The following is a 12,339-nucleotide window of genomic DNA, read 5'->3' on the forward strand; positions in this document are numbered from 1 at the left end:
TTTATACTAAGTTAATCTCAGTCTTCATATATAATTTAGTTTTTCTTTTGTCTGTGAATGTGTGAAAAAATGGACAAATTGTAATCAAAGCATGAAGAACAGGTTACTGTTGACTTTATTATTAGAGAGTATATTAGAACTCAAACTCATATTTACACAATGTTCTACCAATTAGGCGGTCAACAACAATAGGTGCGAGATTTTCCAAAATTTCGTTACACCTTTTTTTAGATAGGATTAATTATTTTTGAATGCAGTAGGTAAAAAACGCTTCTATCTATATACAGTACAATATATATTAAAAATCTTAAGGTTTATCAAAATCCGCCAAATCAGAAAAGTTGGACAAGACAGGAGTACTATCTTATCTGGACGATTTTTTTAATTTAACACCTGATGATTTGAAGCAAGAATGCGACGTTAACTTCAACCAGTCATGGCGCAAAATTGGTGCTGCTCTTGAAAAATTTAAGAATATTTACCAAAGTATCACTGACAAAGCACCCGATTACGACAAACCTAATATTCACAAGGTTGAAGAACAGTATTTGGCTAACTGTCACAAAAATAAACCTTACAAGAAGGCAATAAAGCATGTCATTAAAACAGCATTACCATGTGTCGATAAAGAGACTCTGGAAAGACATTTTGAAATATCTCAACCTCACGTGTGCTGAAATTTGAGCCAAGTTAAGCCACTGTAAGTTCATTTAAGGTTTTACATCAACTCCATATTATAATTTTAGTAAAAGTTATTTTCTTCGATGTGACTCAACCAATTAAATCATACATTAGAATAATCAGAAATAAATCAGACTTAGATATCTGAATGAAATATATTTATATTCGAAATTATCAGTTATATGCAAGATAAAAGCCCTACAATTCAAGTGGTTCCTAAACTGGGGATATTGCGTCAATTTGTCAAATTATTGATAAATTTACAGTAAATAAAAACTTTTCGAATAATAAAACACTGAAAAAAAGACCAATGTCATCAAATAAATCACAGTATTAATTAATTCAGATTTTAGGTTAGTTACTTAGGCCCTTTGAAGTACTACTTTGTGTTGTATTTTTTGTTTGAATCAAATAAATATATTTATGCGTTCAAATAAACAGATTTAAAACAAATGCAATGTTTAATGAAAGTCCTTTTTTGTATAATTCGGCCAACCTGTACTAAACAAATTATTTGTTTCAATTAACAGGACAAATATTTTTCATTGCTAAAATTTAAATAAACATTCTTTTTTAATTGAAGCAGAAAATTTGTTTGATTCAATTATGTGAATTAAAACTGATGTTATTGTTTTTTTAAACATTTTTTTTATTGCAGGGCTTTGAAGGTGTGCAAAAATCTCGAAGCTTCGAGTCGAGTTCGAGTATGCTCGAACTGTCGAGTTCTCGAAATTTTCGAACTACTCGAACGTTTCAAGAGCTCGAACGGCATTGAATACTCAAAAGTTTTGAGTTCTCGAAGACCTTCGAGTACTCAAAAGTTTCGAATAGCTCGAAAGTTTCCGGGTCTCGAAGCTCTTGAAGTAATTAAGAATTTCTTCAAACTCGGTACTAGGGGGATTATTCAATTGCGAACAGTAATTTTAAAATCAAAAGTAACAATTAAAGATTTTTCATTCAAAGAGGCGACTACGTTTTTGAGAATTTCAATAAATTTGCGAAAGAGAAATTTAATAAACTGACGGGTTTCCATGACTCAGTATACTAGAGATCCGGAATGACGACTAAATTTTGAAAAAAATGTATTATATTCAGGGATCGGATCTTTTTAGCTTCGTTCCAATAATAAAGGATTCTGGAGGGGTTTTGGGTTCGAACCGAACTGTCAAATATTTTGAAGGGTTCGGTCCGAATTGAATCCTTTAAAAAATATCCAAGGTTCGGTTCGAAACAGCCTTCGGTCAAACCTCTAATTTATGAGTGAAGTTACCCTTTTCAGAAAGACAAACAATTTATCCTTATGACTTTTTTTGATAAAATTAAAATTGACAAAAGTTATAGCACTTACAAAATTAAAAAAAACACACGAAAAAGAACATTTTAGGCCAAATAACACACGATGTGAAAAACAGTCAATATAAGAAAATTGTTGCTTTTTAAATGCCCTACAAGATTATCATAATAACTTTTTGAATTTTCTTGAAAAATCAAAAATTGAAACTTTGACAGCATAAGAAAATAATGGAAAATAAAAAATGACGTTTTGCGGTTAAACAATGCAAAATTGAAACAAAAACTACGTGTCCTATAAAAAAGTAATGGATAACAAATTTGTACATATTTTTTGGGTGCACAATGTTTGTGTAATCATTTTTTCCCCTATTTTGCATAGTTTGAACGCAAAATGTGATTTTTCATTTTTGATTAGTTTTTGTGCAGTGAAAGTTTGAATTTTGAGTTTTTCAAAAAAATTGTAAAAATTGATACGATAATCTTGTATGGTTATCGAAAAGAAATATTTTTCTTCTTAAGTGCGATGAACAACTGATTATAGAATTTTTTAATCATGAAAAAAAGTGTACTCAAAAATTTTCAAAATAGGCTAACTTTTAGTATTTATATCCAAAATGTCTGACTAACGAACTTGGCATTTAGCTTAGGACACCAAAAGAATGTACCAAAAGCTAATATAGTAGATTTTTTAAAAAAAGTTATCGTGCTCACAGAAAGACAGCTAGATATAAAGAAAAACATAAGAGCAGACAGACATATAGACACATTCGTAAAAATCTTTTTCTCGGATTTAGAGAGTCCTAAACGTGGACCTTTTGACAAAAACTAGCGAGGGTCAAATTTCACACAAACCTAATATTTTCTCTGATGAGAGTGTAAATATGACTTGTCATGAATAATTTTTTTTATAATTCTCTTTTTAGTTTTAATCATAAAAAATAGCATGAAAAATATGAAAAGTTAAATTTTCTAAAACTTTACACAAGACAAGAAAGTGATTAAAAGACAAATTTGTGATGAGAATGTGCCCACGCAGCGAGCACATATTTTATTTACTGTTAATGACGTTTTTCATGATAAAAGCCAAAACTACGCATCTTATAAAAAACTCTTTCATACAAATTTTGTAGATCTCTCTCAAATGCACAATTGTTGTGCTTTTATCTTTTACCGTATTCTGCATAGTTTGGCCAAAAAATGTATTTTTTGGATTTTTTATTATTTTGTATGTTGTCTAAATTTAAAGTTTGGATTTTTAAAGAAAATTCAAAAATTCGTTATAATAATATTAGAGGGTACTCAAAAAAAAAACATTTTTCTTTTCTTTTTTTATATAGTGTGTTATTTGGCCTAAAATGTTCATTTTCGTGTGTTTTTTGCAATTTGGTAAATGCTTTAACTCTGGTAAGTTTTGATTTTTTGAAAAATGTCATTGGGATAAATTGTGCGACTTTTTAAAGATTATGAATAACCGTACCGAGAATTTCTGAACTTTGAAGATAGTGATCTCGATAATATTCACAGTATGCCCACTTTTTGAATTATTATCCAAAATGGCTCGCTAACGAACTTGCATTTAGTTTGGGACACTTAATAAGTGTACTAAAGACCAATCTTATAGATTAACTTTTTTGAAAGTTATCAAGTTTACAGACAGACATACAGACATGCAGTCAAACATACAGCCAAATATAGAGACAGACATACAGACAGACACAATGGTTAAAACCTGTTTTTCGGATTTATGGGGTCGCAGAACGTGGACATTTGTCAAAAACTGCGGGGGGGGGGGGGGGGGGGGGGGGGTCAAATTTTTCAAAAATCTAATACCTTCTCTGATGAGAGTGTAAAAATGTAATTTCAAATTGTAATAAGGCTCTTTTTTAATTATGGTCTGATCAAAAAATTCAACTGAGATAGTTTTCAAATATATTTTATATCTAGTAAAAAACTTTGAATGAAATTTCCTAATCTATAAGAAAAAATTTTGTTCTTCTATTTTTTGAAGATTTGCTAAATTTTTAAAAATACAGGGTTTGTCCGGAAAATAATAGGACTGAGTCGATTTAAAAAAATTTATTAAGCTTTTCGTTACAATTCTTTGAAAACTTTCAAAATAGGCTCCTTCTGCGTCGATGCAGCGCTGCCAGCGCGATTTCCAAGCATTGAAGGCGTCACGGAAGCCATTCTCCGGAATAGCCTTGAGAGCCGCGGTGCATGCTGCTTGGATCCCCTCTGTCGTCTCAAAGTGCTTGCCTTTCATCGGCCTTTTCAGGCGAGGAAACTAAAAAAAGTCTGGGGGGGGGCACATCTGGGCAGTAGGGCGGCTGCGGAAGCGTTGAGATGCCGGCCTTGGTCAGGCAGCTGTTCACAAGAAAGGCGGTGTGAGCCGGGGCGTTGTCCTGGTGCAACTTCCAGTCGGCTGCGATGTCTTGTCGGAGGTGTTGCTCCGTCACAATGTCATGAACAACAGATTTTAATAAATTTAACATTTGTGCAATTAAACGAATACTCAGTCGACGGTCTGAGTTCAAAACTTTGCGCACAGGAATCACATTGTCAGGGTTTGTCGAAGGTCTTCCAGCACGATCTTCATCGGCGACCTCTTCCTGGTCCTCCAAAAAGGTCTGGTGCCACCGAAACACACCACTTCTTGCTAAAGCAACATCTGGGTAAGCCTGCTTGATCATAGCAAACGTCTCTCTGGTAGATTTACCAAGTTTCACACAGAATTTAATCGCGTACCTCTGCTCTAACGAACTCTGCATTTTCGGCTTGCACCACTCACAGAAACACGTCGCGTGAAAATGCCTGTCCTGACTCACCAAGTGCTCGGAAACAACTGACCAGCCGCTCGTTCGTTAGCTAGGAACGCCCTCTACCAAATCCAGTCGGTGCGCGCACGCTCCGAAGTACAGTCGCGGCGGAAGAAAATCAGTCCTATGACTTTCCGGACAAACCCTGTATATAACTTTTCTAATTTTTATTGAAATTGCAATTTTTTTGGATAATTCGAAAACCTTCTACCCATTTATAAGAGAGTTCGGCAACAATTTTTAATTAAAAATTTCCTTTTCATATAATAAGAATGCTTTATGTATTCCCTGGAAATATCTGGTTCACAAAATTAACCTTCATTTTGCGGCCCTTACAAAGTGTATCAAAGGCTGACTCGATGGGACCAATCCTACATAAGTATAGTGTGACTACACGTACAGGTAATCATACATATAGACACCGAAAAAATGTTGTGATTTTCGGACTCTGTGATTGCCGAAATGTAAAGATATATTAAAAACTAGGGACCCAAAATTTGGACGATTATATTACACTCTCATGAATGATAATGTGAAAACCCTAGGACTGCACCTCGAGAACACTGGTTTATATTTTGAATTTTTCCAACATTTGATTGTCATTTAGGATAAAAATCTTGAATTTTTGTTTCAAAATCGCTGCCAATAATCCAAAAAACCTCCGAGTATTGGATTTGAAAAAATTCTTCGTAATTTTAAAAGTTTCGAGAACCTGAAACTTTCGAGCAGCTCGAAAATTTTGAGTATCTCAAAAGTATTCGACTACTCGAAAGATTTGATTTCTCGAAGACATTCGAGTTCTCGAAAGTTTTGAGTTCTCGAAGACATTCGAGTATTTTTAAAGTTTCAAGCTTTCTGGAAAGCTTGATCTTGTCTCAACAAGAACCGGATCGAACTCAGCTTGACTCGGAAGTTAACAAGCTCGACTTGACTCGTTTGAACTTCGAGTTTCTTGCACACTCCTATAGTGCTTTAATATTTCAAGATCGCGATAGTAAAATACTTAATTAACTTCGCACTTTAAAGTGATTAATTTTACAACCAAAAAATTATTTTTATCACTAATATTGTTTTAGCTAACTTTATTTGATTAACTACTGGCTGATTTCGTCATTCTTGCTATTTGTTAAACAATGAAGTTGTTGATGTTTACAGTGCTAGCGTTTTTTAGTTTATATTTAATATAAAAAATAAATATTATTATATATATTAAATATTGCTTTATTTTCAGAGGCAAGCAAAAAGATCGAAGCGAGTAAAAACGTGTCAAGAGAGCCAAAGGACAATATTTATGACGAATTGGAATGATCAAAACTAATTACGAATCTAATTACCTAATTATCAGATATACTATGTTCGGGTCTTATTGCAATTTACCTTGTGTACTAGAGAGAGAAAAAAAACTTTTGTAAATTCATACTAGTACAAATATTGCTTTCTTTATACAGTTTTGCAAAACGGGTGCAGCCACTTAAGTGTTGAATATATTATTATAATAATTAAAACCAGAATAATTGGCGTGAAATGAAAAAACTACCTGCAATCCATTCTCCTATAAATTACATATGCAGGATTCATGCTACTGTTGCATCTAAAAATAATGCAATCTGCGTGAAAATACATCAAGGTTAGGGTTGTGAATTTTACGAAAAAAAAATTGTTTAAAGCTAACTAAGCAAGACTGCTATAAGAAGATTCCCTATATAAAGTAGCTAAATGCGTTAATTTGCGATTTAAGGATAGAATTTAAAAATATAAAAATCTAATGCTTATTCGCTATTTAAAAGATTATTTTTATAGTATAAGTAAAAAATGTCATCGACTAGTTACCTCTTTCGTACTAACTCACAAATTTTTTCTTCTTCTAGTTTTTGGACAAATAGAGAGCATTGTAAGATATAGTGCTACTTAAAATTTGGCAAACTTTTTTTTGGACAACACAAATCAGGATAATTCTAATTTTTGTATTTAAATCTACAAATTAAAATCAAGAAAAAGAAACTCTATAACAAATTCCAACAATTTTCCCACAGTCTGCCTCTAGGCACATTTCCGTGTTCTTCCAATGATCAAAAATAAAGTTTTCTAGTTAGCAATTTTAATTTAAAAAGGAAATCATTACAATTAAGAATTTGACTTCAATTTTTCTGAAAAGAAAACTTATATGTTTATTTGTCCCAGGCCATTTAAAATTTTCTAAATGTTGATGGCACTAGACAGGACTTTACTTTTCGCCTGGAAGAAAAGTAAAAAAAAAACTACTTCAAAATAAAAAATGCACTGATATAACTCAGCATTCTCGGAGAGTGGCGCGAATCCCTGTAAATCTCAACTAAAAGATAGATCTGAGAATTCGTTTCAATAAAGAATACACTGATTTAACATTGCAAAAATAAATCATGTATAAAATTTTATTCTAAGTATGACATAATTTCGAAGCTTCAAAAGAAGAAAGAGAAAGATATAAGGCGTCACACTTTACATGTTACATTAAATAAGAAAAAAAAACCCTTTTAAAAAGTAATTATGATTTTACATTAGAATAACAAATCACAACTCACTGCAATCTTAAAGGAATGAGCTAAGACTATCCAGTGAATTCCGCGCTAAAAGTTTAAAGAAGCTAATTTCTCCTTGATTTCTTTGATGCCAGGTGGAAAATAAATATGATTCAAGACTCTTTCGAAAATAAAGAATATTTTCAAAATAATGCTTTCCGTCTTTTTGGTTAATCCTAAGGAGACCGACGTTCCGGAAACTTTAATAGTTACAGAATTATACAAAATTTGATTGAACATGCATACCACTCTGTGACAGAAACTGAACGAACAATAACATAATTAAAGGTAAACTGCCTTCAAAAGGTATGAACTACAAACAACTTCGAATGACAATGAGCTCGCTTCACTCGACGGTACCTAGGCCGCTTAATTTATACCCTTCTGTGCTCGTAGTCAAGATGTAGCTTCTGCGTTGTCGCAGTTTTAAGGCAAATGGACGGAGATTTCGGGACTCTTATGCCCAAGACATGGTGATAGTGGTACTGCGACAAATCCAGCGGTTAAGATTTGAATCGCACCAGGTACAGGATTTGGAATGAATGATGTTTCAGGGAAATACACTTCTTCCTCCATTTCCCTCTCGTACTGAAAACTCGGCGAATGTCGAAAAAAAAGAACACATAAACTCAAAAGGATTAACAAGAGCGACTCTTTCTCTCTATGAAAAGCCCATACAAGTGTGTCTAATAAGTGTGTCTCTAAAGAGAAATGATAACACACTTCAGAAAAAAAACAAAAATGTCAAAAATCAAATTGGTTGGCCTTCGATTCAGCATCGTTTTTTCACGGATATTCCCTGCAAGATGAGAGGAGCTGTTTACAAATAAATAAAAACGAAAACCCTACAAAAAATGTGCAGTCGGAACCTGCTACTTGACAACTTTCTCGCCCTCAGAAGAAACCCTGGGGACCATTTCCCTCTGCTACCAAACGAGAACAACCCAGGCGGTAGGTGGCTTATTTCGATATTACAAACGGAAAATCCACAAACTTAAAAAATCACCCCTCTAAAGAGAAACTGCACATTTTAATGTTCAAATCCTAAACAGTCGGAAAACATAATAAAATAAAAAGAACATGACATTATCCATACAGTAGATAAATAAAAATAAATTATATTAAGCAATATTTATTATTATAAATATCACCCCTTGCTCGAAAAAAATTAACATAATGTTTCATCAAACTTCTCTGGTCGACACTATCTAACATGAAAGGAACAATTTTATTTAACAATTTTATTTAACAATTTTATTTAACCGTCGATTTTATATTCACCAAAATACAGGGTAACAATGGAGTTTTTATACTAGGCTCAGTTTACTATAACCCAAGTCTTAATATAAGCGAATTTATAGTTAAAATAGAAAAATGTACAAGTTCTATCCTTTGTTAATATCCAAACCATGCTATCTTCATCTGGGGCGATTTAAACGCCAGGATAGCAATTTTAAATTAATTTAGTCCCGAAGTCTTACCTATAAATATAAACATTTTGACCGAGAGGATGAGTCCGGATGTGGAATATAATTCAAGAGGTATCAAGTTGCTAAAATGCATAGAAAAAAATGGTTTTATTATAATTAACAGAAGAACTCAAAGCCATCATCCAGGTGAATTTACATAAATGATTTACAGTGTTAAATCAATTATTTATTTGGCGTGGACAAACACTTCTGGATCATATATAATAAAAGATTTTGAACTCATGATTACTCCCACAAGATCCAGCCATTTCCCAATAGCGATTTTTCAGACACTTCTACAGGTGCCATATATAATAAAATCAGTTGAAAAATGGAACCAAGATCTAACAAACAGATTACAAGATGAAATTAACTTTTTTCCATGTATTCCAATAACAGAGCTTACGGTAAACCAAATCGCTGAAAACTTGACGGAAATAATAGATAATGTTGCATTAGAGATATGTATGACGTTGGTGGTAAATAATAAAATAAGGAAATCGAAACCTTGGTTTGATGCTAAATGCTTAGTAAGTCAAAGGTCCCTAAAGTATCTTCTTAAAAAAGCGAATAAGCATGGTTTCCCTATCAAAGTAGTTATAAAGTAAAATGAAATCTAAAGAAAGAAAAGAATTACAAAACGTTTTTGCCTTTATTCACTTGCATCTGCAAGCAGCGCCGAAAAGCGTTTTGGAAAATGATAAATGGTTACCGTATTATTTAAGTTTTCGGAAAACTTACCTGATTTTCTCGGACAGACTAACTAATTGGATTGAGCCCGAAAATTTATTACCTATAATTCAAGCTAGATTAAAAAAAAATCACAGCTGTTTGAATCAAATCCTAACTCTAAATTCAATAATTCAGATACGCCTGAGACAAAACACAGGAAAACTTGTTGCCATATTTATTGATTTTAAGAGTCCCACACTAGTTGCTCTATTTATTGCAGATTTAGAAGAATTTCTTAAAACAAAAGTTATAAGAGGAGTTGCTATCAAACACGTAGTTGAGATTCTTTTGCTGGCTCCTGCAGATGATTAAGTGGTCTTAGCAGATTCCCTAATCCACGTGAAAAAACAACTAAAAGTTATTCGTGAATATTGTCGAAAATACAAACTTATAATTAATGCTAATAAAACAAATAATGTGGTATTCTAAAAAGGGAGTCATGTACACATACACAAATATGCACCTTTTTATTTCCATGAGAAAAAAATAGAAATAGTTCATTAGTATGTATACCTCGGAATACGAGTCTCAGAATCTGCATTGTTCATATATGCCTGGAAATTGATGACAAGTAATGCTAATCTTGCAATTGGATCTACGATCTTTCTAATTTACAAAATAAAACCAGATTCTTGGCAACCTATTGACAACCTTTAAATAGCCTTGTATCTAGTACTTTATTATACGGAGTACAGATCTGGGGACCCAGAAATCTTAATGAAATAGGAAAAATACAAATGTGCTACTATAAAACAATCCTTAGGATTAAGAAAAAAATCTGGGCTTTACGATACGATTAGAATTATGAGTGTCTGCCTTAGAAGCTCAAATTTTTCAAATAGTAATAAATTGTATTGAGAAAATTCTTGATATGACTGATGATCGATAATCAAAATCATGTTTTCTTAGGCTAAAGACCCTAGAAAAATATGATAAATGTTTAGAGAATAACAACTGGACACTACAGATTAGAAAAGTTTTTGAAAAAATAAATGCAAGCGAACTATGTGACTCTCTCACCTTGGCCTCTTTAAATAATAAGAAACTTGGCCTAATCAACAAACAGGCAATGAAATTTCACAATAGGGATTTACAGAGAGCCTGTAATACCTCTTCATTACAAATATACCCATTTTCCTTTCTCGAAAACGGTCCTCAACATTTTCTCACAAGAAAAATTCCTCTTCATTTTACCAGAATCAGAGCGCAAATAAGATTATTAAATAATATTAAACCTAGAATCTTGTATAATAATCAAGTATTCAGATTACCTTACAAGTATTGTATATGTAACCAAATTATAGTAAATAGCTCATATCATGTACTAGTAGAGGGTCAAGTATGTCGGGAAAAAAGAAACTTATTTATTATTAAAACTGACGAGAAAGAAGTGGTACAAGAAGCCAGAAACGTCGATGTATTTTTATAAGAAAGCTGTCAGAGCTAATGTGAATAAAAAAAATGCAATTAATTTATAACCGTAACATCCATAACTTAGATTTTATGTATCACCCTATAACCTCTTTGTGTGGATCAACGATCCTATGACAAATGAAAACATAAATGAGGTTTCAACAGAATTTTGGAATTTTCAACCAAAAAATAAATTTTCATTTGAGTTTAATAGAATTTAAATTCAATCAAAAAATACGAACTTCTAACAAAATATCTGGATCGAAATAAAATTAATTTTTGAGCACAAAGTTGGATTGTTTGTGAAAAAAGGATAAGCTTTCTACTAAACATATGGATTTTTAAATTTATAAGACAAATTGAAAAAATAGTTGAATTTTCTGACCAGAAACTTTTAGTTGAATGTTCAAGACAATACTATGCATTTGCAACTAAAAGTTAATTTTTTGCCATAATACTTCAATTTTCATAAACCAAGTTGGATTTTAAACCTGAAAGGGTGACTTTTGAACAAAATTATTGTATTTTTACCCAAATAATTAAATTTTCTACTAGAAAAATAATCGTCTGGATGAAGAAACTGCGAAAAATAGAAATAAAAAGCAAGTCAAATAAACTACTGAATAAATTTAATACACTTAATAGCTATTTGCAGTATTTCTGATAGAAATTTTCTGAATTGTGCACGATTTTCTTAAAACTTCCCAGAAATTTCCTGCGCAATAAAGTTCCGTGGCTTTTTTCTCGTCTAAAGGTTAGTTCCTGACCTACATCCATCGTGATTTTTGAATTCAGGGACCATTTTTTAGGTGGAAAACTCACCAAGAAAATTTTCTTTATTATTATGTTTATATTTTGAAAACATGAAAGAAATATATTTTCTAGAAAACTTCACCGTTTTTATTCTTCGAAATATATTTTAAAACTTTCTACTAATACCAGAAAGGCATCTCATCAGTATCATAAGCGCCAAACCATTCTTGAGGCCAGGATATTTTTTTTTCCTAAACATGTAATTTTTAAATTTTTTTCGTAAACTATAAAAAGCATTGCAACAAAAGAAGATACTATTTTGTGGAACTTTCTTCATACGTGAAAACCTGTATTATAACATTTTCCAGCATCTGGTATTGTGTCCAAGAGAAAAGAGAAAATTCGATTGTAAGGAAAGGTAATTCTCCTGGCTACAGAGGTTACGAAGCAAGCATCAAACTTACCAAGATATCTTCATTATTAAAGTAAAAATGTAGAAAATGATAAATATGTTAATCAGATCAAAAGTTATAATAGCTTGAAGAAATACAGTTTTTTTTCAAAGTACAAAATTAAAACACGCGTAAATTTTTAGAATTTTTTTTGCAACATAATAAACGTTTT

This window comes from Belonocnema kinseyi, chromosome 3 (assembly GCF_010883055.1).
Source record: "Belonocnema kinseyi isolate 2016_QV_RU_SX_M_011 chromosome 3, B_treatae_v1, whole genome shotgun sequence".
Taxonomy (NCBI): domain Eukaryota; kingdom Metazoa; phylum Arthropoda; class Insecta; order Hymenoptera; family Cynipidae; genus Belonocnema; species Belonocnema kinseyi.